This window comes from Silurus meridionalis, chromosome 23 (assembly GCF_014805685.1).
Source record: "Silurus meridionalis isolate SWU-2019-XX chromosome 23, ASM1480568v1, whole genome shotgun sequence".
Lineage (NCBI taxonomy): Eukaryota > Metazoa > Chordata > Actinopteri > Siluriformes > Siluridae > Silurus > Silurus meridionalis.
Window position 1 is genome coordinate 1750479 of NC_060906.1, and position 25001 is coordinate 1775479.

The 25001-nt window shown below is 39.6% G+C and overlaps 2 protein-coding genes across 2 annotated transcripts in view; both read left to right on the forward strand.

Annotated features, from left to right (window-relative positions):
* LOC124376818 (piggyBac transposable element-derived protein 3-like) overlaps positions 1-25001 on the forward strand; it is a 348640-nt gene that overhangs the window by 312620 nt on the left and 11019 nt on the right. The gene's annotated exons all lie outside the window — the stretch shown is intronic.
* Positions 1-25001, forward strand: part of LOC124377331 (ribonuclease inhibitor-like) — a gene marked incomplete at its 3' end in the record, with an annotated part of 196138 nt that overhangs the window by 158816 nt on the left and 12321 nt on the right. The window lies entirely within an intron of this gene.

Genomic DNA, 25001 nt, shown 5'->3' on the forward strand with positions numbered 1-25001 from the left:
AGGTTATCTTCAGAGAGTCAGTTGCTATGGTTACATACATACCCAGAAAGTTACCTCCGTTTTTGGAACCAAAAGTTGAGGTTATCCACGAACTTACCCTAAAACATACCCAGGTATGTCACATAACCTGCTTTCTGGAATACCCCCTGGTGCTGATGGTGTGTGAGGATGGAAAAGTGTTTGCTAATGAAGGTAACAGGCTCCATCTCACCAATAACAACCTTAAGGAACCTTTGAACATGGCCTCCAGTTCCCAGGAACCAAAGAGTACAATCGAGGTCAAAGCTTTGAGGACATGTTGAGATGGACTTCAGTGTTTCTAAGTTTAATTCCAGCTTCAAGAGCTTCCTGATTTTCAATCTCTCATATAAAACCTTTACATGATCAGAGATCATCGATCTTCACAAACCTTTTACACAATATCATCTAGTGATACAGAACACCATTTAGCATAATATTAGGAACAATAAGGAGAATTATGCATTATTCGATTATAAATAACACTTATTTATAATTAATATTATCTTTTTATTTTCTTGATATTTTGAGTCAGTCAGATCCCTTAATGTCTAAAATCACACACTAAATACTTCTGATAAATCACACAGAAATATTATAACTTTAGTATTTTAATACATTATAGACTTACAGAGTGGAAGTGTAGTGTGTGTGTGTGTGTGTGTGTGTGTGTGTGTGTGTGTGTGTGTGTGTGTGTGTGTGTGTGTTTACAGTGTTTAATGAAAAACACAGTCATTAGTGTTGCACAAGTCAGCTCACTCTTAGTGTCGGTCTCAAGTCCGGATAAATGTGGAGGATTGTGTTATGAAGGACATCCAGCATAAAACATGGCTTTAAGGAGAGGAATGTGGAAGGAGAGATGGTGGTGGATTTTGCTAGAAGGATGGATTTTGCTAAATGGCAGTGGTGAACACTTATTTTAAGAAAAAGGAGGATCATAGGGTGACGTATAAGAGTGGAGGAAGATGCACACAGGTGGACTATGTTCTATGGAGGAGATGCAACCTGAAGGAGATTGGAGACAGGAAGGTGATGGCAGGGGACAGTGTAGCTAGACAGCATCGGATGGTGGTCTGTAGGATGGTTTTGGAGGTGAAGAAGAAGAGGAGAAGAGTGAAGACTAAAAGAAGAATAAGATGGTGAAAACTGAAAGAGGAAGAGTGTAGTGTGAGATTCAGGGAGGAGGTCAGACAGGGGCTCGGTGGTGGTGAAGAGGTGCTGGATGATTGGGGAACTACTGCAGAAGTGATAAGGGAGAGTATGTATGGTTTAGATACAGTGACATTGAGTAAAAGACAGAAGGTGGAGCTGGAGGTAGCAGAGCTGAAGATGTTGAGATGTTCGTTGGGAGTGACGACGATGGACAGCATTAGAAAAGAGTTTATTAGAGGAACAGCGCATGTAGGACGTTTTGGATACAAGGTGAGGGAGGTGAGATTGAGATGGTTTGGACATGTTCACAGGGTGGGACATGGGGTATATAAAACCATCCTACAGACCACTCATTTATTCAGACAAGCTTTTAACGCGTAGCCCTGAATCAACTGCTATTTTATGTTCATTGTGCCTTATTTTTTATTTTTATTTATTTATTTATTTATTTTATATTCTTAATTATTTATTTATTTTATTTTTTTTAATATATTACTTTTAATAAATTTTTTATTTTATTTTAAAATTTTAGTTTTTGCTTTACTGGAAAGCGCCTTGTGCTCCTGTTGGTGGTTGTAATGCACTTTATAAATGAAGTTTGATTGATTGTATATCAGTAGGAGAATGCTGAGGATGGAGCCACCAGGAAGGAGGAAAAGAGAAAGATCAAGGAGGAGGTTCATGGATGTGGTGAGGGAAGACATGCAGGTAGTTGGTGTGAAAGAGGCAGATATAGAGGACAGGGGGGGATGGAGACGGATGATCCGCTGTGGTGACCCCTAATGGGAGAAGCCAAAAGAAGAAGAAGAAGAAGAAGAAATAAATAACAAATAACAATACCAAACAAATAAGTACAAGACTAGAACACTGTGATTAAATTTTTTTATTTCATGTTGTGCATGTCTTGTTGAGCACAAAAATCCTCGTTATCCACATTGATATTATAGAGAAAGCGAAGAGATAAAAGTATTTACAAATAACCAAATAAATAACAAACAACTAACAATAAACAAATAAACAAACAACTAGAACACTGATCACTGTGAATTTACACTGAATGCTTTTATAGTATCATCATCATAAACCTGTTTGATGCTGTAGCGACTTCTATTTTCCTCAGATCTTTTTTCTATTCATCCTGTCATCAATCCATCAAAGTAATCTGTCATTTTTTGTACTAAATGTTGTAACTGGTGGCTGTTGGAAATTGTGGCCATATTATTTGTAGCAATCAAGTATTTACTTCTGGCTTCAGTCCCAGCACAGTTACGAGGAGTATTTTAATTTTTTTGTGTTCAGATAGAGAAAACAGCTGATTGCAGGTGAAACATGGTGGTGGTTTCATCTTGTTCAGGTTTTTCCATTTGTACGCTTTACTGCTAACTCGGAAGTTGTATGCGTTCTGGATATCTACAGTCAGGTTCATAAATATTGGGACATCGACACAATTCTAACATTTTTGGCTCTATACACCACCATTTGAAAAGAACAAGTTGTCCTTTAACTGCAGACTGTCAGCTTTAATTTGAGGGCATTTACATCCAAATCAGGTTAATGGTGTAGAAATTACAACAGTTTGCATATGTGCTTCCCACTTTTTAAGGGACCAAAAGTAATGGGCCAATTGGCTTCTCAGCTCTTCCATGGCCAGGTGTGTGTTATTCCCTCATTACACCAATTACAATGAGCAGATAAAAGGGTCCAGAGTTCATTTTAAGTGTGCTGTTTGCAACTGTAATCTGTTGCTGTCAACTCTCCAAGATGAGATCCAAAGAGCCGTCACTAACAGTGAAACAAGCAATCGTTAGGCTGAAAAAAAAAAAAAAACACATCAGAGAGATAGCAAAAACATTAGGCGTGGCCAAAACAACTGTTTGGAACATTCTTTAAAAAAATTAACGCACCGGTGAGCTCAGCAACACCAAAAGACCTGGAAGACCACGGAAAACAATTGTGGTGGATGACCGAAGAATTCTTTCCCTCGTGAAGAAAACACCCTTCACAACAGTTGGCCAGATTAAGAACACTCTCCAGGAGGTAGGTGTATGTGTGTCACTGTCAACAATCAAGAGAAGACTTCACCTCATTGGTGAGCCTCAAAAACAGGAAGGCCAGATTAGAGTTTGCCAAACAACATCTAAAAAAGCCTCCACAGTTCTGGAACAACATCCTATGGACCGATGAGACCAAGATCAACTTGTACCAGAGTGATTGGAAGAGAAGGAAAGGAACTGCTCATGATCCTAAGCATACCACCTCATCAGTGAAGCATAGTTGTAGTAATGTCATGGCGTGGGCATGTATGGCTGCCAATGGAACTGGTTCTCTTGTATTTATTAATGTGACTGCTGACAAAAGCAGCAGAATGAATTTAGAAGTATTTGGGACAATATTATCTGCTCATATTCAGCCAAATGCTTCAGAACTCATTGGACGGTGCTTCACAGTGCAGATGGACAATGACCAAAAGCATACTGCAAAAGCAACCAAAGAGTTTTTTAAGAGAAAAAAGTGGAATGTTATGCAATGGCCAAGTCAATCACCTGACCTGAATCCGATTAAGCATGCATTTCACTTGCTGAAAACACAACTAAAGGGAAAATGCTCCAAGAGAAGCAGGAACTGAAGACAGACTGAAGGGCCTGGCAGAGCATCACCAGGGATGAAACCCAGCGTCTGGTGAAGTCTATGCGTTCCAGACTTCAGGCTGTAATTGACTGTAAAGGATTTGCAACCAAGTATTAAAAAATTTAAGGTTTGATTTATGATTATTATTCTATTTAATTCAATTCAATTCAATTCATTTTATTTGTATAGCGCTTTTAACAATGAACATTGTCTCAAAGCAGCTTTACACAGATAATGTGGTGATTAAATGTAAATATGTTCTTTGTAAGTATGTTTGTCCCTGATGAGCAACTGTGGCAAGGAAAACTCCCGAGATGGCATAAGGAAGAAACCATGAGAGGAACCAGACTCAAGAGGGAACCCATCCTCATCTGGGTTGCACCAAATGTCCATTTGAAGCAGATATACAAAGTTGTGGGGTACAGTGATGATGATCAGAAGCAAACTGCACTCCCGAGTCAGTGCAGCAGACCGCCGACACCAACTACAGTCCAATTCATCCTCAAAGCACCCGTTCTACTCCGAATTACATGGAACCACCCAAGGTGTCGATGAGATACCGTCCCAAGCTGCACAGAAGTGTGAAGATGCACAGAGGGAAAGGGGCAGGAACAGTGGTCACTGGAGCCCCAGGAGCATGTTTAACTCAACCGAGAGAGAGAGAGAGAGAGAGAGAGAGAGAGAGAGAGAGAGAGAGAGAGAAGGATATGGATTATTAAGTGTCCCTATTGGAGTATGAAAGTTAATGTCACTGTGCAGTTTGGACTCCGGCAAGACTCGCTATGGCAGCATAACTAAAAGGGAGAACCAGAAGGTAATACAGACATGAGGGATCTCTGGGATAAGAGACGACCCACCACACCACCGTCAACAAACCTGAGTGAACGTGTGAATGTGAGGGGACGACAGCATACAAATATCCCACTTCACCAAACATTCTATATCCATGATCCCTTCAGATCTGCTCCTTTACCTAAGAAAAAATCTACTGATCAAAGGCTTGACTGAATAAATATGTTTTCAACCTCGACTTGAACACTGAGACTGTGTCCGAGTCCCGAACACTGGTTGGAAGGCTGTTCCATAACTGTGGGGTTTATAAGAGAAAGATCTGCCCCCTGCTGGAGTCTTCATTATTTGAGGAACCAACAGATAGCCTGCACCTTTTGATCTAAGTAGGCGTGGAGGATCATACTGGTACAGAAGTTCACTCAGATACTGTGGTGTGAGACCGTTAAGTGTTTTATACGTCAGTAGTAGTATTTTATAATCAGTGTGAGATGTAATTGGGAGCAGTGTAAATGATTAAAACAGGGGTGATGTGGTCGTATTTCCTAGATCTAGTGAGGACTCTTGCTGCTGCATTCTGAACTAACTGAAGCTTATTTCTGCACTTACTCCAACACCCAGACAGTAAAGCGTTACAGTAGTCTAATCTAGAAGTAACAAAAGCATCAACTAGTTTTTCTGCATCCTGTAACGACATCATATTTCTAAATATAAATATAAAAAGAGCGAAATTAAAACTTTTAACGCAACACAAATTTATTCACAACCTACTTTCTTTAGTCGTTAGATATTTTAAAAAATAAATCCACAGAGAAATAAACACTATACATTTTATTTTACTGATGCGCAAAGTCTCAAATCAGCACTAAATGCCATGAAGCGCAGGTCTGACAAGTGAAACCGTCCGTGTGGAAACTGAGCAAAAATACCAAAAGTACCGCCCGGTGTTGCAATGTCTCATATTACCAGCAGGCGGAAGCATTTTGCTACTACAAAAATCGACGATGTAAGCTGAGCTGCGATTTCCAACACCCTGACCTGAGTCTTCATCTACTCACCCTGCTAAAGGTTCCTTCATCAAGGAATAAATCAATACCGGTTAAGTAATTTGCAAACTTACAACACCATCAGTCTAAAACTATGTTGGGAGGAAAAACAGTGACGTAAAACACACATTGAAATGTAACACACTTCATATCTAACAGGAAGTAATTAAATAGTGGCCTACAGTGGACTTGATAATGAGGGTCACTCTGAAACTCTGCTTTCTATGGTTTACACTGTGGAACATTTCATTGCCTTCATGTCTGAGTGCTGGCATGTGATGGTGGATGAACCTGGGAAAAGTAAATGGAAGGATCCCACACCAGTGTACAATTTTAGTAACAACAAGGATAAAGAGAGAACAATGTGTGAGAAGGAGGAATAGACTGTGCAGAATAATAATAAAAAAAGAACAAAATAGAAGATATTAAGACTTTAAGATAAAACTTTATTCGTGGGGAAATTTCCCAAAATGTGGTGTAGAAAGAAAGAAATAGGGAAATGTAGGAAATATTATATAATACACCATATACATATTATATACATCCAGGTGTGTGTGTGTGTGTGTGTGTGTGTGTGTGTGTGTGTGTGTGTGTGTGTGTGTGTGTATGCAGGCACTAAAGATGGCACTAATCCGATACTGGGTTGATCACCTGATACTAGTTAGAAATCGAGATCGGATCAGAGAGAAAATAAAGAATGGATTGGGTCTGATCCTGTAGCATAAAGATAGAAACTCGTATTACTTTGTCCTTTAGTTAGTATTTAATAATGTGATTTGGACTCCTTCTGCTCTGGGCTTTTTCACATCAACTCCTCAGATCCTGTAGATAAACGTGTTCTCGGTTTGCAGAAATGCAGGAACACTGGAGTCTTCACACACACTTGTTAATCACCATTAAAATCTAGAAGAGAAAGAAATGAATCAGTAACAGAAAACTAGAAGGTGGTGTTTGATGATCAGCAGCAGGTAATTATCTCTGCTTCAAGGAAACCAGGATTTGATCCCAGTGTATCATTTGTCCTTCAACATTTCTTCATGCTTATATAATATTTTTGGTAGAACACATTGAGAACAGATGAGAAGGTGCAGAAGATGGAAGAGGAACATGAGCAGATATTTGCATCACATCACTGCACTTCTCCAATCCCAGACTGTAGAGTTTTTGCTGCTTTTAATAAAGATCACTGCTGTGGAGCTTCTCTCTTGTTCTACATGGATTTTAAAGTGCAGACTTTAAGAACAAGCTGAGGGGAATTTTACATGAATGATAGAAGACACAGTGTGGAGGTGGAGCGATAAAAGCACTGTCCGAGTGAGGAAACCAGCTGCTTATAGGAAATCCAATATTTGTGGCAATAAAAGATGATCTAATAAATAATGCTAATGTAGTAAATAACACTTCTTCTTGTTCTTCTTCTTTCGGCTGCTCCCATTAGGGGTCGCCACAGCAGATCATCTGTCGCCATACCACCCTGTCCTCTACATCTGCCTCTTTCACACCAACTACCTGCATGTCTCCCCTCACCACATCCATGAACCTCCTCCTTGGCTTTCCTCTTTTCCTCCTTCCTGGTGGCTCCATCCTCAGCATTCTTCTACCAGTATAATTCATGTCCCTCCTCTGCACATGTCCAAACCATCTCAATCTCGCCTCCCTCACCTTATCACCAAAACATCCTACATGCGCTGTCCCTCTAATAAACTTGTTTCTAATCCTGTCCATCCTCGTCACTCCCAACGAAAACCTTAACATCTTCAGTTCTGCTACCTCTGGCTCCGCCTCCTGTCTTTTACTCAATGTCACCGTCTCCAATCCATACAACATCTCAGGTCTCACCACAGTCCTATAAACTTTCCCTTTCATTCTTGCAGATACCCTACTATCACAAATCACTCCTGTCACTCTTCTCCACCCACTCCACCCTGCCTGCACTCTTTTCTTCACTTCTCCAACACACTCTCCATTACTTTGCACTGTTGACCCCAGTTAACTGAACTCCTCCACCTTCTCCACCTCTTCTCCTTGCAACCGCATCACTCCACTGCCCTTCCTTTCATTCACACACATGTACTTTGTCTTACCCCTACTGACTTTCATTCCCCTTCTCTCCAGCTTGTACCTCCACTTCTCCAGACTCTTCCCAACCTGCTCCCTACTCTTACCACATATCACAGTATCATCCGCAAACATCATAGGCCAGGGAGACTCCTGTCTGACCTTGTCCGTCAACTTGTCCATCACCACTGCAAACAGGAAAGGGCTCAGGGCCGATCCTTGATGCAGTCCAACCTTCACCCTGAACCAGTCCGTCGTTCCTACTGCACACTTCACAGATGGTCACCTCTTCTCTCAGCCTGGCTTTCACTACTCTTTCCCATAACTTCATGGTGTGACTGATCAACTTTATGCCCCTGTAGTTATTGCAGGTCTGCACATCTCCCTTATGCTTAAAGATCTATACCAGCACACTCCTTCTCCATTCCTCAGGCATCCTCTCACCTTTCAGAATCTTGTTAAACAATCTCGTTAAAAACTCCACTGCATCTCTCCTAAACATCTCCACGCTTCTACAGTTATGTCATCTGGTCCAGCCGACTTTCCACTCTTCATCCTCTTTATCGCTGCTCTCACTTTCTCCTTACTAATCCTATCCACTTCCTGCTTCTCCAAATCCACATCATCCAACCTTCTCTCTCTGATTTTCCTCATTCATCAGCTGCTTAAAATACTCCCTCCATCTTCTCAACACACTCTCCTCACTAGTCAACACATTTCCATCTCCATCCTTTATTGCTCTAATTTGCAGCACATCCGTCCCTCTGCCTGGCCAATCGGAACAAATCCTTTTCTCCTCCCTTAGTGTCCAACATCTTCTCATATGCCTTTTCCTTGGCTTTCGCCACATCCCTCTTTACCTGCTGCCGCATCTCCTCGTACTCCCGCATACTTTTCTCATCAGTCTGTCGATCCCACTTCTGTTTTGCCAACCTCTTTCTCCTTATGCTCTCCTGTACTTCCTTATTCCACCACCACGTCTCCTTGTCTTGCTTTCTATTTCCAGATGTTACACCGAGTACTTTTCTAGCTGCCTCCCTCATCACTCCTGCAGTAGTTTCCCAATCATCCAACACCGAGCCCCTGTCAGACCTCTTCCCTGAACCTCATGCTACACTCTTCCTCCTTCAGATTCCACCATCTTATTCTTCTTTCAGTCCTCACTTTCCTCCTCTTCTTCTTCGCCTCCAAAACCATCCTACAGACCACCATCCGATGCTGTCTAGCCACACTGTCCCCTGCCAACACCTTACAGTCTCCAATCTCCTTTAGGTTGCATCTCCTGCACAGAACATAGTCCATCTGTGTGCACCTTCCTCTACTCTTATACGTTACCCTATGATCCTCCTTCTTCTTAAAATAAGTGTGCACCACTGCCATTTCCATCCTTTTAGCAAAATCTACCACCATCTGCCCTTCCACATTCCTCTCCTTAAAACCATACCTACCCATCACCTCCTCATCACCTCTGTTCCCTTCACCTACATGCCCATTAAAGTCTGCCCCAATCACCAATCGTTCTTTCCTAGGTACACCATCTACCACTTCATCTAATTCACTCCAGAATCTTTCCTTTTCCTCCATCTCACAGCCAACTTGTGGAGCATAGGCACTGATGACATTTATCATCATCCCTTCAACTTCCAGCTTTTATGCTGGATGCCTTCCTAATACAACCCTCCTCATTTAGCCAGGCTTGGGGAGTGCACTGGCTTGTGCCTCCCTAATGGCTGGGTTTAGTAAATAACACTAATGTAGTAAATAACATTAATCATTACATCAGTTTCAGTGTTTATATAAAACAGATTATTACTCACTTCAGTGTCTGTAGTTTGTAACCTTTATTATCCTTTAGATCAGAGAGAAACTTTACTCCTGAGTCTCCTACTTTATTCCCAGAAAGGGGGGTTAGGTTTGGGGGGAGACATTTGACATTTGATTGAATTGAAACTTTAAGTTGCAGAAAGCCGTCCTGATCAACATCACAAATACATTTATTTATTCCCCATTTGTACTGAAAAGTTTCCATGTTCCTGAACATCTCCTGATATACAAACTGGATTTTTGCTCGTGTTTGTATGAAACCCCTAAAAACAGGATCAATTCAGTTCATTCTTTTCCATTTCACTTCCTTTTCTACACAATCATATGATCATTTCACTTCCCCAAATAAAAAGTTCAGTAGTAGCTGAGTATCTTTCCTGCTCTTTGTATATTTCGGGCCATAAACAAAGTGTTTACATTTCCATGTGTGGCGACGTCCAGAAGTGCTTTAAACCTCAATACACTTTACATGCACTTTCCCGATCTCTCACCACTGACTCATAGATTCAACACATTCAAACCTCTTCTTCTCTTTTTTCCATTCTTTCCAAAAGTGTTTGAAGTTTTCACACAATGTTTTTTCCTGTAAAGTTTAGGACTGAAATGCCAGTAGGAACTTCTGTGTTCTTGTTATTAGTGTGCACTGGACTGGGATTAGTTTATGGTCTGAAAGTGGTGTAGGGAGAAGATCAGAGTGTGTGACCATGTTTCTCATGGTGTGTGTGATATGTAGAACATGTCTAAACGTGCAGCAGAAACCCTGCCTGTGTGGAAGTTCACCCACGTGTACTGACGTGTTTGTGGGTTGTTTTCTCTCCATCTGTCTGAGAAGTTCAGGATTTAGTTCTTACTCTTGCTGATTCAGCATGTGGTCTCCCCCCAGAAGAATAAAGTCCCTCTACTGGTGTTTTCTTCTCTAACGTTCTCTAACTTAGAGAAAAGCTTCACCCTCTCTGACCCTGTGTTAGGAGCAGAGATATTTACAAACAAAACATTGAAGTGGTTGATTTCAGCTATCATTATGAGAGTCTACCTGCTTCTACCTCATCCTGGGAGAAGATTTGTGCTTAACATTAGGTGAGAACAGAAAGGCGACTCCAGCACTAATATTAGATCCATGACTCAAGATTTTTCCTCCTCAAGCCCCAATCCACCTCATTGCCCTCGTCTCCTGCAGGAAGATTATACTCAGTTTCTTTAAGCCTTTACTTTCTGAAGTATTTCTCTTTTTTTTCTGTCCTTTATCTCATTTACGCTCAGGGATCCCACCTGCAGAATCTCCATGAGAAAGAGAGAGAGATAATAGAGAGCTAATAGAGAGGAAAACAGGAGAGGAAACACGATGACTCTGTAGATTTCCCCTTGTTAGTCTCTTTTTCAGGTTGTTCACCGTGTCTGATTGCTGTTGAGAGTTTTTAATGAAGATGTTTCTTCCATCTCACAAGCCTGAACTCCCTCAGCTCCCACAGACACCACCTGATCTCCTTCTTCACTTCCCTTACTGGTCTTTTCACTCTCTTCCCTAACTTTACCATTCACATCACTGACCATTACACTTAAAGTGAGATGTTTAAAATTTGAATGTGGAATAAAAGAAGCTGTTGGTTCTTCAACTCCAGACAGTATTTTCAGGTGTTAATCTACTGAAAATACAGATTTAATGCTGCAGGTTTAATTGGACTTTTGAGCTGCAATAAAAGTCACAACAGCTCAATTCTACACTGAGGATTTTGTAGCTTGTTAGAAATTAGATCATCTTCTCTTTCTTCATTATTCTGCCTCGTCACATTCACATTTATATCAACACTTTTGTACATTTATTAGAGATTAGAAATTAAAATAATACAAAAGTCAATAAAAAGTCATGATAATAAAAGATAAAACTATAAACTTCCTCCTCAGAACATTGATGCTGAACCTGCATCAATGTTCTGAGGAGGAAGTTTATAGTTTTATTTTGTTTGTTAGTTCAAATGAGTGTTAATTTAATTTTATCTTTTATTATCATGACTTTTTATTGACTTTTGTATTATTTTAATTTCTAATATCTAATAAATGTACAAAAGTGTTGATATAAATGTGAATTTGACGAGGCAGCTCTGCTTCAGTCTCACTATTAGAGAATGTGTGTTACTGAGGAGCAGGTCATGTGACTCTCAGAGAGATGATCTTACCTCAGTATCTCCAGTTTACAGTGAGGATTCTCCAGTACAGCAGAGAGACACTTCACTCCTGAGTCTCCTACTTTATTTCCAGACAGACTCAGTTTTCTCAGGTGTGAGGGGTTTGATCTCAGAGCTGAAGCGAGAGCAGAACAGCCTTCATCTGATACTCCACAATCATACAACCTGCAGATACACAATGACACACACTTCACTCTCTCAGTTTCTACACATTACACATCCTGTGTGTTCTCCCTCGTTCCTGCAGTGTTGGTGTGAGAACCAGTCACAGACACTGATGGAAGTCCTCGTCTAGACAGTCATGTAGTGCGAGTTGCCTGACTACAAAATGGACAGATTTCATTTGTGTAAAATAAGTTGCAGCAGATTTCTCCAAGACTTACAAATTAAATAAATAATATATCATTTATCAATGAAAATAAATGAATTTAAAGATGATTTAATGGAGATAAATATTTGTACTGCACTTTGATTCATCTCAGACTGCTGACACAAGAAAACTGCAGTAAATGACCAGTAGGTGGCAGTGTAAGGTGTATTTCAGCTCATTTTCACAGCAGGGGATTAGAAGTAGAGCAGCACTAATGACCAAATAAATGTGGAGGAAAAAACAGAAGTAAATGTGGGATTTTTACTCTTAGAAGATCTTAAACATTTGCAGTTCAATAAAGAAATCGTAAAAGAAGATGAGATGAAGGAGAGCAGCAGCACAAACACACGTCGCTCTGAGAAACAGAGAATGGAACTGGGAAGTCCAGAGCAATGCAAGCTGACACACACTTCATCATTCTGCAAACAGAGCAGAGGAGAATCTCTGACAATGAAGAATAATTTGGTAAGACGTCTAGAAACAGGTTGAAAAAGCAATGATGATGATTTGAAGATGATGTGTGTGTTATGGTGGACCGTCTCCCTTCTCTTGTCCAATCACAAGATCATATTAAACCTGACCAATGATTATTGCTGTGATTGAGATTCCTGTCATTATGTGTACAAGAGGTGTAAAGGTATTGCTGCTTTCTGTTCAAAGTCATGAATCAGGTTCTTTCTCTCTGTTGAACTGGAGTTTTATTCACACATGGATCTAATTCTCAGTGCATTAATGATTAGTGGAAGTGAGAAGTTTCATTACTGATAGATTTGTTCTGGATGTTGTACTGCTACAGCAAATTTCACCTGAAAAACAACACTGTATACAACAATTCACTGCAGCTTTTAGTGAGTTCTTGTGTCTCTCAGAGAGATGATCTTACCTCAGATCTTTCACTTTACACTCAGGATTCTCCAGTAGAGCAGAGAGACGCTTCACTCCTGAGTCTTCTAGTTTATTCCCAGACAGATCCAGTGTTTTGACAGTCAGATGCAGTTCTCTCAGACTGGAGGTTTCTGAGTTGAGCACTGAGGTCAGAGCTTTTCCACTTCTCCCTGTAATTTTACTGCATCTGATACTGAAGGAAATAAAAGATAATGAACAGAAATGCAGAAGATTAAACAAGTTCTCAAAGCTTCACTGCAGCGTCTCACTTTTAACATCACACACATCAGTTGCACACAATGATTAAATGGTGGAATAATAAGAATTGACAGTGGGAGATGTTCCTCAGCTGAATCTCTCGCCAAACCAAATCTGAACATCATCACACACACGTTGTATAAACATGGAGGCTGAGATCCGGGAATCCAAATGGGAAAGTAAGAGAGTCTGATCTAAAAGGTTTCTAAGAGGAGAAAGGAAAAAGTCTAAAGAGTCCTGCAGAGTTCGATTCATCTGAACAGCTCAGACCTTTGATTTGTTCTCAACACTGTAACAGTAGAACAATTTCATTCAGCTTCACTTACATTGCTTTTCTGGATGCTGCAATCACAGGCATCACTCTCACAAGAATCTCATCTCTGATCTTATCTGGAGTGATGTATTTATTCAGGTCAAATTCCTCCAGATCCTGTGCTGATGTCAGTAACACAAACACCAGAGCAGACCACTGTGAAGGAGAAAGTTCACTTTGTGCTCCAGATTTCAGATACTGCTGGATTTCCTCCACTAGAGAATCATCACCCAGTTCATTCAGACAGTGGAACAGATTGATGGATTTCTCTGTAGGAAGATCTTCACTGATCTTCTTCTTGATGTACTGAACTGTTTCTCTTTGTTCTGGGAGCTACTTCCTGTCTGTGTTACTAAGGAATGTAGAAGTTTCTGATTGGACTCGAGTGAGAGACCCAGAAGAAAGCGGAGGAAAAGATCCAGATGTCCAGTCTGACTTTTAAAGCCTGATCTACAGCACTCCTGTGAACATCTGAAAGTGTCCTACAGACCTGATTCTGTTTAAGAACATTTCTCTGCTCCTTCATGAAGGTCAGGTGCACATACAGAGCTGCGAGATGTTCCTGAATGCTCAGATGAACAAAGCAGTACACTTTACTCTGGTGAAACCCAAACTCCTCTCTGAAGATCTGCGTACACACACCTGAATACACTGCTGCTTCTGTCACATCAATGTCACACTCTCTCAGGTCTTCCTCATAGAAGATCAGGTTTTGTTTCTCCAGCTGCTGGAAAGCCAGTTTCCCCAGTTTGAGAAGCATTTCTTCATCGCTCTCCTGCTTCTGTAGGTACTTCTCTCTTATGATGTTGGTCTGAATGATGAGGAAGTGTGTGTACATTTGAGTCAGAGTCTTGGGGATCTCTCCACTCTCTGCTTCACCCAACATTCTCTCTAGAACAGCAGCTGAAATCCAGCAGAACACTGGGATGTGGCACATGATGTAGAGGCTTCTTAATGACTTCAGGTGTGTGATGATCTTATTGGCCAGGTTCTGATCACTGATCCTCTTCCTGAAGTACTCCTCCTTCTGAGGGTCATTGAACCCTCGTACCTCTGTGACTCGATGGACACACTCAGAGGATTTGATCAGCTGCTGCTGGTCTGGAGGTGATCCAGATGAGAGCAGAGGGAAGCAGGTTCCCTTTGATCAGGTTTATCAGCAGCACATGCACTGGTGCTGATTCAGTTACATCACACACTCTCACTGTCTTCTGGAAATCCAGAGGAAAACGACACTCATCCAAACCATCAAAATGAACAAAACCTTCTCCAACATGGAAATGTCCATTTCTTTCATCTCTTTAAAAAACACATGAAGGAGCTCCACCAGACTCAGTTTCTGCTCCTTCATCAAATTCAGCTCTCTGAAAGGAAGTGGAATATGAGGTGGACTTCCTGATTTGTTTTCCTTCAGCCCAGTCCAGAACAAACTTCTGCACAGAGACTGTTTTTCCAATTCCAGCTACTCCCTTTGTCAGAACGTTCCTGATGATTTCTTCATCTTGTTCAGATAAGGGTTTTGTCAGAACTCTCCTGATGGCTTTGTCTTGTTCAGGTAGGGGTTTAAAGATGTCACTGCATTTAATTGGTGTGTCCTCAGTTGGGTTCCTCCTGGATGCTGCCTCGATCTGTTTCACCTCATGTTCTTTATTGATGTCTCCACTGTCTCCCTCTGTGATGTAGAGCTCTGTGTAGATCTCATTCAGGAGGGTTCGGTTTTCCTGCTTAAGCATCAATCCATTCAAACACTGAAACTTCTTCATCAGATTGAACTTGAACTTCTTCTGGAATTCATCTGCAGCAGTGGATTCTGGGTCGTGTCTGTGACAGGGTGAAGAAAGAAGACATGGTGAGACATGGGCTCCAATGATTAGAGTAGAAGTTCACATTTTTTCTGCTAGATAGATTTTTATGATGTTCTCACTGTGGATTTACTTTATTCTACTGGAGGTTTTCTATCATCTAATCACTCTGTAGTTACTAACAGCAGAGAGCTTTAGAATAGCAGTGTGTCAGTGTCACAGTCATGGTGTTGGTTTTGATCGTACCCTGTAGCTGTGATGATGTTCTCCTCTCTTCTGTCTCCTTCCTTCTGTAGAACACTGGGAACAAAAACAACAAGTGTTAAAGATCTCAATGTTCCTCACTTTAATACTGGAGTCTAAACCTGAACACAAATTGTACTACAATAATTGTAGTGAGAGCAGGAACAATTGGAGAACACAGAGCTAAATACACTTCCAACATTGTGCACCTGGAAAATTAAATGTGCTCCTGTTTTCATTTAAAATTTTTTCCTACTTTTCTATTCTTCCTACACAAACCTCCAAAAGTATTGGAACAGGAAGTCCAGTTCTTTGGGTTTTTGCTCGACACTGAAGACATTTGGATTTGAGATTAAAAGATGAAAATGAAACAATAGATCAGAATTCCAGCTTTCAGTTCCTGATCTTTACATCTAGATGTGTTACATCACTTAGAACACTGCACCGAACCTTTCAGGAAATAAAAGCTGAAATTCTGATTTCTAATCTCACATCATCTTCTGATGAAGATTTCCACCTACACACATGGTTTTGGGAAGTGGGAGTTTAGGTTGAGGAAAATGCTGATTTTCATTCTGAATCTATTCTGTTTTCTCTCTCTGTAGTTCACTGTAGAAAATTATAGAAATGGCTTTAAGACAGAATTTCATTGTTGCTAAAATCTGAAGATCTACAGAAGATTCTGATCACTAAGTCAGGGTTCCTGATCCCCCAAAATACTGCTTACACCTTTAAGTAGTATTGTTTAGATGTTTCCTATCACTTTTTTGTTGTGTATATTAGTATTTTTATTTTAGGATTTAAGACATTACATGTAATTGATTGTGACTTTAATAAATATTTACACTTTTTCATCTAAAGGATTTACTGAAAGTATTGTAGAATCACTAAAGACCAAGTAACTATAATATAAATCTAAACAGCTGCTAATGACGGTGTAGTGCAGCCATTAACTGTGACTTTAACTAGGAGAATTATGAGATGTTACCTGTGTCCAGGTGAGGAGATTCCAGTGCTAAATTTTAAAGGTTCATCCATAGACCGATCACTCTTCATGGAGACACAGCTGGGCACTGGTGAGTGTGATTTCTCTCTCTGTAGTTTACTGTAGAAAATTATAAAAATGGTCATGAGACAGAATTTCATTGTTGCTAAAATCAGGATACAAAATCCAGTGCATTGAAAAAGTCCCTATGCAGTGGTGGTGTAGAGCAGGAAGTGGAGCACGGGTTTAAAACTGGTGATAAAAACACAGATTTAGTTTGGATAAGATTATAATTTATAGTATGTAGTTTATATAGAAAACAGTTCCAGCCCACTGTAACTGCTCCTGCTGGATTGGAGTTAAACAGCACTTATTGATTTGGTTTCCTGTAATTGAGGTGATGTTCTAAAGGTTTTCTGTGATTGTGCTGAAAAGGAGCTGAACTGAGGTCAGTAATGAGAATCTCCAGTGCTGCTTAAACACTCATTTATAACACATATTATAAGGATTATCCATGTTGTTTGTGTCTTATAGCTTTAATTAGCCAATAAGTTTATGGTTCTTGGTTTTGAGAGTTTCATAAATTGTGCACAATGACGTGTATTTAATTGTGTAATAAATGTATTTAGGGTGATGTTTATATATGAAATGAAGCTCTCAGAAATGTCTCCAGATTTGCAGATATGAACAGTTCATTAGTAAAACACTAGAACATGGCAGGTTACCAGTCTTTTGAGGGTGAGGTCACATGATCTGTGCCCTGATCAGGGATCTCCATTTTTGGAGTGTACACGCAGAGTCCTGAAGACGCAGATCTCTTCTGCAGGAATCAATCACATTCCTAGAAAACACAAAAACAACATGCAATTAAAACTGGGGGAAAATCTTTCTAAAACCAGCTGATCCTCATGATGTCATTGATTCTCTTATATTTTTCTATCATCTTTTTTCCTCATCTGAACACAGACTGACAGGAGGTGTGCAATAAACACAACACCAATAAACACTGTTCTGTTTTTTATTTCTATGTTTAAAAAGTGATTAAAGTTTTCTGTATTTTTATATTTTCCACACACAGTCCATTAAAGTCCATTAGAAGTTAAATCCATAAACATATAAGACACAGGCGAGAGTTCCCTGTACACAAATACAAATACACAACATATATAACAACATAACAATAATAGAGTGATAATAACAATAACTGTACAAACAATTAGTGATAATAGGTGATTGAGAGATATTATATATCCTTTAATTTATTATTATACTCATTTATTATTGTACAATTATTTACTTTTCTTTTTTGTCTGTATTCTATTGTAATTGATAGTACATACTATTAGCATTTTATTACACTATAATGCATTATTATTATTAATGTTATTACTATTATTATTAATAAACAATTTGCAATGATCAATATATTAGTAATTTATATAGTTATACTACTGTACATTATTTTATTCCATTCCATAATCACATCCATATATTTCCATAAAGAATCCAGCTGTTCTCTTTGTTCTTCACGGTTTTGGAGAATAAATCTGTAAATAAATGCATCATTTTAGTGTATAAAAATACAGAAATAAGGCTGCCAGTAGGATTTGTATTATTTAGGGTTTGTTCCATTTTCTCAATGATGGTTATTTCATTATAGTTTAACTATTGAGATTATATATGAATAAAAAATAATACACAATAAGACACTCATAAAACCTGAATAAATACATTTCATATCCTATTCATTGTTAATTCTATTATTTCATCCTTTTAGTATCTCCATAATAGTATTTAATACCACTGCATTCTAATAATAAATGGGATCCTGTTTCAAGGATTCCACATTTTTCACAATTTCTATGTTTGTGTTTTCCTATCTTTTATAAATATGGGTTTAGTGTTGTGTGGCCGATTCATAATCTTGTCATAATCACATCCTTTTCCCTGATTATATCACATTTTCTTTCCACCCCTACATTTCTTTGTATTGCAGATACTGTAGGTGTCTTCCTTTTGTTTCTGTGTCCCAAATGTGCTGCATCTTTTATCTCTACTGTACCACTACCTCCACTACCTCATTCATGTTAGCTCACACTTCCAATATCACCTCCATTCAGAAAGCCATGATCTGCTTCTGTTTACGGGAAATCATCCTGAACATGACAACAACTCCAGGATCAGCTTGGAACAAGCAAACAATCCCGGTGTTCTCATGTCAGATCCTCCTCAATAAACTCAGAGAATCATCACATCCAACTGAGGAATTTGGACCGAAACTGTTGTCCTCTATTTCGGCTGCTGTGCCGCAGTTTCCCTGCGGTCTTTCCACAAACTCCATTACATAGAAAACACAAACGCATTATTCCGATAGAAAGTTGTTTCTAGGAAAAACTCACCAGCTTTTCTTCAGCCCTTGTTTGCCTGATCTTACTTTAGTGACTCTTGTGCAATGATTCAAATGATACCACGTGGTCATGCAACATACTCGATTACAGTGGCCAGAGAACTGTGATGAAGCATTACAGTTTTATTTCACTTTAAAGGGAACAGCTGGTCTTTGAACATAAATGTTTTAACAAAAAAAACCCCTATAGAACCCAGAGTACAACCTAAGAAGGACTTAGAAAAAAAACATTGTATGGAGTCAATTTCACATCATGAATATTGTGGTAATAAAAAACATGACAAATATGTATCATATAAATGAAAACAAAGATTTACAATTTCAGTATTTTAATTAGCTTTTATTTTATGCTTCAGTATTCTTTGTCCTTATTTCCAAGTTTTTTTGCATAATTAACTAAAAAAAACTTCAGCAGAAATAAAAAAAAACCCTATTGTTTTAAAATCTGACTATTTTGTTCTTTTTTTGTTCGCATGTATTATTTTTGGCTTATGACCATGATACTCAGGATGTGAAAATTATGCCATTAAAATGCAACTTTTTGAATTATGTCAATTTTTTGATACATAAATACATACAACCTGGAGAGTTCTGGATTCCAAAATTCCATTCGAGTCTGAAAAAGACTGTAGATGTCCAAGTGTGGTAACTTGAGGGTGTTTGCATGTATTTGCCATAGGAAGGGTGAACTGGCCACAAACACAATGCAAAGACGTGGTGTGACTCCAGCAGGAGGAAGTGAAATCAGACCAGTAGCAAATATAAGTACTTCAATGACACTTCAGTCTGACAGACAGATTTTTCATTAAAGAAATTATTTACCCAAAAATTGTGTTCTGACATTTTTTATTGGATTAAAGATTTCACTAGTTCAACAAAAAAAAATTAATATCTATTTTTAAACATAAATATCAATCCTTCACAGTCGAGGAGTCTGACCAAAAGCAAAGTGGATTTTTTTGCCTCTGGTTGCTATCTTCTGGCCTGAGTTCTGCTTTGAAGACATTTTTCAAATCAGTTGCTGTCAGCTTTTTCTCAGTGTGGGAAAGAAAGGAGGCAAAACACAAAGTTCAGAGTGACAAGTCCATCTTTCAATCTGTCAAAGCAGTCAGAATTAGGTCGTCTTATAAACAGGCTTGTATGTTTTTTATATATATTTATGCAATAAACAGTTAATTGTTTAGTGAAAAGCTGTAAAAAACCAGGGCAATTTAAGCATTATATATGTATATCTTGAAACCAAACATATAGTGGTATTTACATTTGTGTTCAAAATTATTCAACCCCCAATGCTGTAAATGGTTTTAGGGAATTTAGTGTACATTTGTAATTGTATTCAGAATGAAATCCTACAAGGACTTCTTAAAGAACCATATGCAACTAAAATGACATCAATTAGTTTTGTAATACAGTAGTAAATGTTTCTTTTGTGAATTATTCATTGACATAATTATTCAACCCCTTAAAGACTACCACTCTGAAGAACAGAGGTTCAATGAAGTGTTTTCAATCAGGTATTGAAAACACCTGTGGATATCAGGAGCAGCAATAAAGCCTAATAAGCACCAATTAGGCAGCTTTAAAATGACTGTGATACTCAGCTCCTTCTAGACATTTACTGGTGTGGTTACAAACATGGTGAGGTCAAGAGAATGGTCCAGGAAGACAAGAGAACAGGTGATTACTCTTCACAGGAAGGGCAATGGCTATAAGAAGATTGCAAAGATGTTAAACATACCAAGAGACACCATAGGAAGCATCATTCGCAAAATTCAAGGCAAAGGGCACTGTTGAAACGCTACCTGGTCGTGGCAGAAAGAAGATGCTGACTTCGACTGCTGTGCGCTACCTGAAGCGTAGAGTGGAGAAAAGTCCCCGTGTGACTGCTGAGGAACTGAGAAAAGAATTGTCAGATGTGGGTCCTGAAGTTTCTGCTTAGACAATACGGCGCACCCTGCGTAATGAAGGCCTCCATGCCAGAACTCCCAGGCGCACCCCCTTGCTGTCCCCAAAGAATAAGAAGAGTCGACTGCAGTATGCCAAAAGTCATGTGGACAAACCACAGAAGTTTTGGGATAGTGTTCTGTGGACTGATGAAACAAAATTAGAACTGTTTGGCCCATGGATCAACGCTATGTTTGGAGGAGGAAGAACAAGGCCTATGAAGAAAAGAACACCTTGCCTACTGTGAAGCATGGCGTGGGGTCAATCATGCTTTGGGGCTGTTTTGCTTCTGCAGGTACTGGGAAGCTTCAGCGTGTGCAAGGTACCATGAATTCTCTTCAGTACCAGGAGATATTGGATGACAATGTGATGCAGTCCGTCACAAACCTGAGGCTTGGAAGACGTTGGACCTTTCAACAGGACAATGATCCCAAGCATACCTCCAAGTCCACTAGAGCATGGTTGCAGATTAAAGGCTGGAACATTTTGAAGTGGCCATCGCAGTCACCAGACTTAAATCCGATTGAGAACCTCTGGTGGGACTTAAAGAAAGCAGTTACAGTGCGCAAGCCTAAGAATGTGACTGAACTGGGGGCTTTTGCCCATGATGAATGGGCGAAGATACTCGTAGATCGCTGCAAGACACTTGTGTCAAGCTATGCTTCACGTTTAAAAGCTGTTATAACTGTAAAAGGATGTTGTACTAAGTACTAAGATTGAATGTCACTTGGGGGTTGAATAAAACTGATAATGATGTGAGCTCAGAAAAGACATTTGTGGTTATTTCATTATAAATGTTATGTTATATTTGTCTGACCTACACGTGCCTCCTTGATTTAATTGTAAGCAGGATGACTGAATGATCATAATCAATGTCAAACCGACCAAAACAGTCAATTTCAGTGGGGGTTGAATAATTTTTAACACAACTGTGTGTATATATATATATATATATATATATATATATATATATATATATATATATATACACACAGACAACAACGTAATTACATTGCTTGTACACTTGGGTCAGTAGAACTGCCTAAGGGTTTGTACAACTTCATCTGATCAATGTGGAACCATTTTTTTACTTGTTGTTTGGTCTTAGATTTATGGCAGATCTTTTACACTGTATCTCCACATTTGTCAATCACTGCATATAGACCCACCCAGTTTGCGGCCCATGGTCCCTCATGGTGGTAATTTTTTACCATAACTTCATCACCGAGTTCAAATTTGTGTTTGTGTACATCTTGATCATAATACATCTTGTCCAATTTGCTGAGCTACCTGGTAATACATAGCTGGTAAAGATTTACACAAGTTCTTAAAAAACATTTCAGTTGTCCATCCCTTGGCTTAGAGACTTCAAAGAGGAGGTGTTCAGGTAGTCTCATTTTCCTTCCTGTCATTAGCTCATGGGGACTAAAACCTGTGCTTTTATGTACAATCCCTCTTACTGAGAGTAAAATGTTTGGAAGATTTTGGGCCCAGTTGGGACCGTTCTCTAGTACCATTTTCCTCAAAGCAGTTTTTAGTGTTCTGTTTGATCTCTCTGCGCCTCCCGATGATTGTGGGTGATGTGCTATATGTAGATGATGTTTTATTCCAAGCAGTTTTGCTAGATCGACATGAATTTTTCCTGTGAAGTGTATCACTTTCTAGACTCACTTTCTAGACTCAATGAAATGATTTGGGCACACATTAAGCAGTTCTCACAGTAGTGTTTTACGTCATTATCCATACCTGGCCACCAGAACATATTGAGCAGTCTATCTTTGACTTTCTTGACACCTAGATGCCCCCCTTGATTGTGAACATGATATAAAATGTCATTTCGCAATTGCGTTGGTGGCACCCATACTATAGTGTCTACATCTTGATACAGTAGTATATTGTCATGTGCCATCAACCTTGCATCATGTGGAGCGAATGGACCATCAACAATGTTTTGTTTGTTGGTTCTAAATTTTATTGCCTCTGCTATTACGGGGTCGTCATGTTGAGCACTTTTCAAATCTAAAGGCTTTGTAGTAGTGAGGGCTGCAATTGGTTCGTGATCTGTCACAGCCGAAAACATCCTGCCTTCAATGGCGGCCTTTTTTGCTAGCTTGTCAACTAACAGATTCTTATCGCCATGTTTGTTAGTGTCTATTTTGATGGGCTTTTACTTTCAGCAATGCTATCTTTCGAGTGCTATTCTGTGCCGCCAACCACAAAGCTTGAATTGGACCACAGTGAACCAATGGTTGACCGTCCGCACTTGTGAATCCCCTTTTTTGCCAGAACTGCAAATATTATGTAAGAGAATTAACTACAAATGCAGAATCTGAGTAGATATTTAAGTCTACGTTCGGGATGGCCTCTAGTGCCTGAAGCACTGCTGTTATCTCTCTCCGGCACTCTTTTTTGAGCGGAAAATGTGGACGGACATTTATACAAAAATCTCCTCTGTCAGAATGGATAGCAAAACCTGTATAGTATTGGCCCTCATGCCAGTATCTAGAGCCATCAACATACACATCCACTGCCCCCTCAATTGCTGTTACCTCAAAGACACTTTCCGGAGGACGATTGTGTTCAGCTTCACAAGTGTGTGGGATACCTTCGTATAGGGTTCGGGGGAGCATGGAGTTAGGTTTGTACACTGTGTTAAAATTTAACACAGTCTAGTGCTAGATACTCCCTTCACCTTTCCATTTAAGAGGAGCTGTAATGGGGTATGTGGAGTATGCAGTGTCACTTCATTGAAACCATATATGTACTCAAAATGTGACATAGCCCAGTGAACCGCCAAAAGGTGTCGCGTACAGGAGTCAAAAGCTTTTTCAACTGGGGATAATACCCGTGATGCATAAGCAATGGGATGCATATTCTCTTGTACTTCCTGGAGGAGAACAGCTGAGAGAGCCTCCTCAGTGGCAGCTGTCTGCAAAATAAATAATTGTGTTCTGTCCAGATTGCGTAAGGCTGGAGCTTCAAATAATGCTGCCTTTAGCCTTTCAAAGGCCGTCTGGTGTTCAGGACCCCAGTCTAAAGAATCAAGCTTTTTCTTTTTTCCTGAGAGGAGAGTGTTCAGTGGTTTAGCAATCTCTGCAAAGCCTTCAATGAAATCTTTACAAAATCCAACTATTCCTAAGAACGATCTCAAATCTGTTACCGATACAGGAACTGGTAGTCTCTGAATAAATTCAACTTTGTGTTGGTCAGGTGTGCGGCCCCCTTCACTTATCTTAAAGCCTAGATAAGTGACTTCTGACTTAAGCAACTGGGCTTTTTTTGGATTTAACTTGAGACCCGCTGCTTTCAGTAATTGAAGTAATTCTGTCAACAAGGTAAGATGTTCTTCTCTGGTAGTGGTCTGTAACAACAAGTCATCCACATACTGAATCAAACATTCAGGTTTAGAGAATCTTTCCAATATTTTAGCTAAACACTGGTAAAATAGGGTGGGAGAATTCACAAAACCTTGTGGAAGTACATTCCAGGTATACTGGGTGTTTTTGAACTTGAAAGCAAATTTGTATTGGCATTCAGGATGTAATGGGATAGACCAAAAACATTAGACACATCAACGGCGGAATAATAACTTGCCTCGGGTAGAAGGGATGCTAACACATCAGGAGTGGAGGCCACTACACGTGCACAAGTCTGAGTGCATTTGTTAAGCTCCCTGTAGTCTATACATAATCTCCAAAAATCATCTGGTTTTCGAACAGGCCAGATTGGAGCTAGTGATGGTGAAAAGCAGGGTCTTATAACACTTTGTTCCAATAGAGAGTCTACAGTACGCTATATGGAACGGGTAAGTGAATCACATTTATTAAGCAAGGCCGATTTAAAACTGACATCATTAGTCGTAATGTCGGGATTGCCACTGAAAGTGCTTCAAGTAAATGCTTCAAGTAATCGCTCTGAAAATGCCACTGGGTGCTCCCCTTTCCTCATGTGCATATCGAATATTTTATCCCAGTTAACTGACGTCATACCTAAGACCTCAAGCAATGCCTGTTTCCTTTCTAACTTGTTGGCAGTTCTGTCCCTAACTTTCTGAGAGACAGCTCCCGAGAGAGTATCCGGCAAGCACATAGTTAAC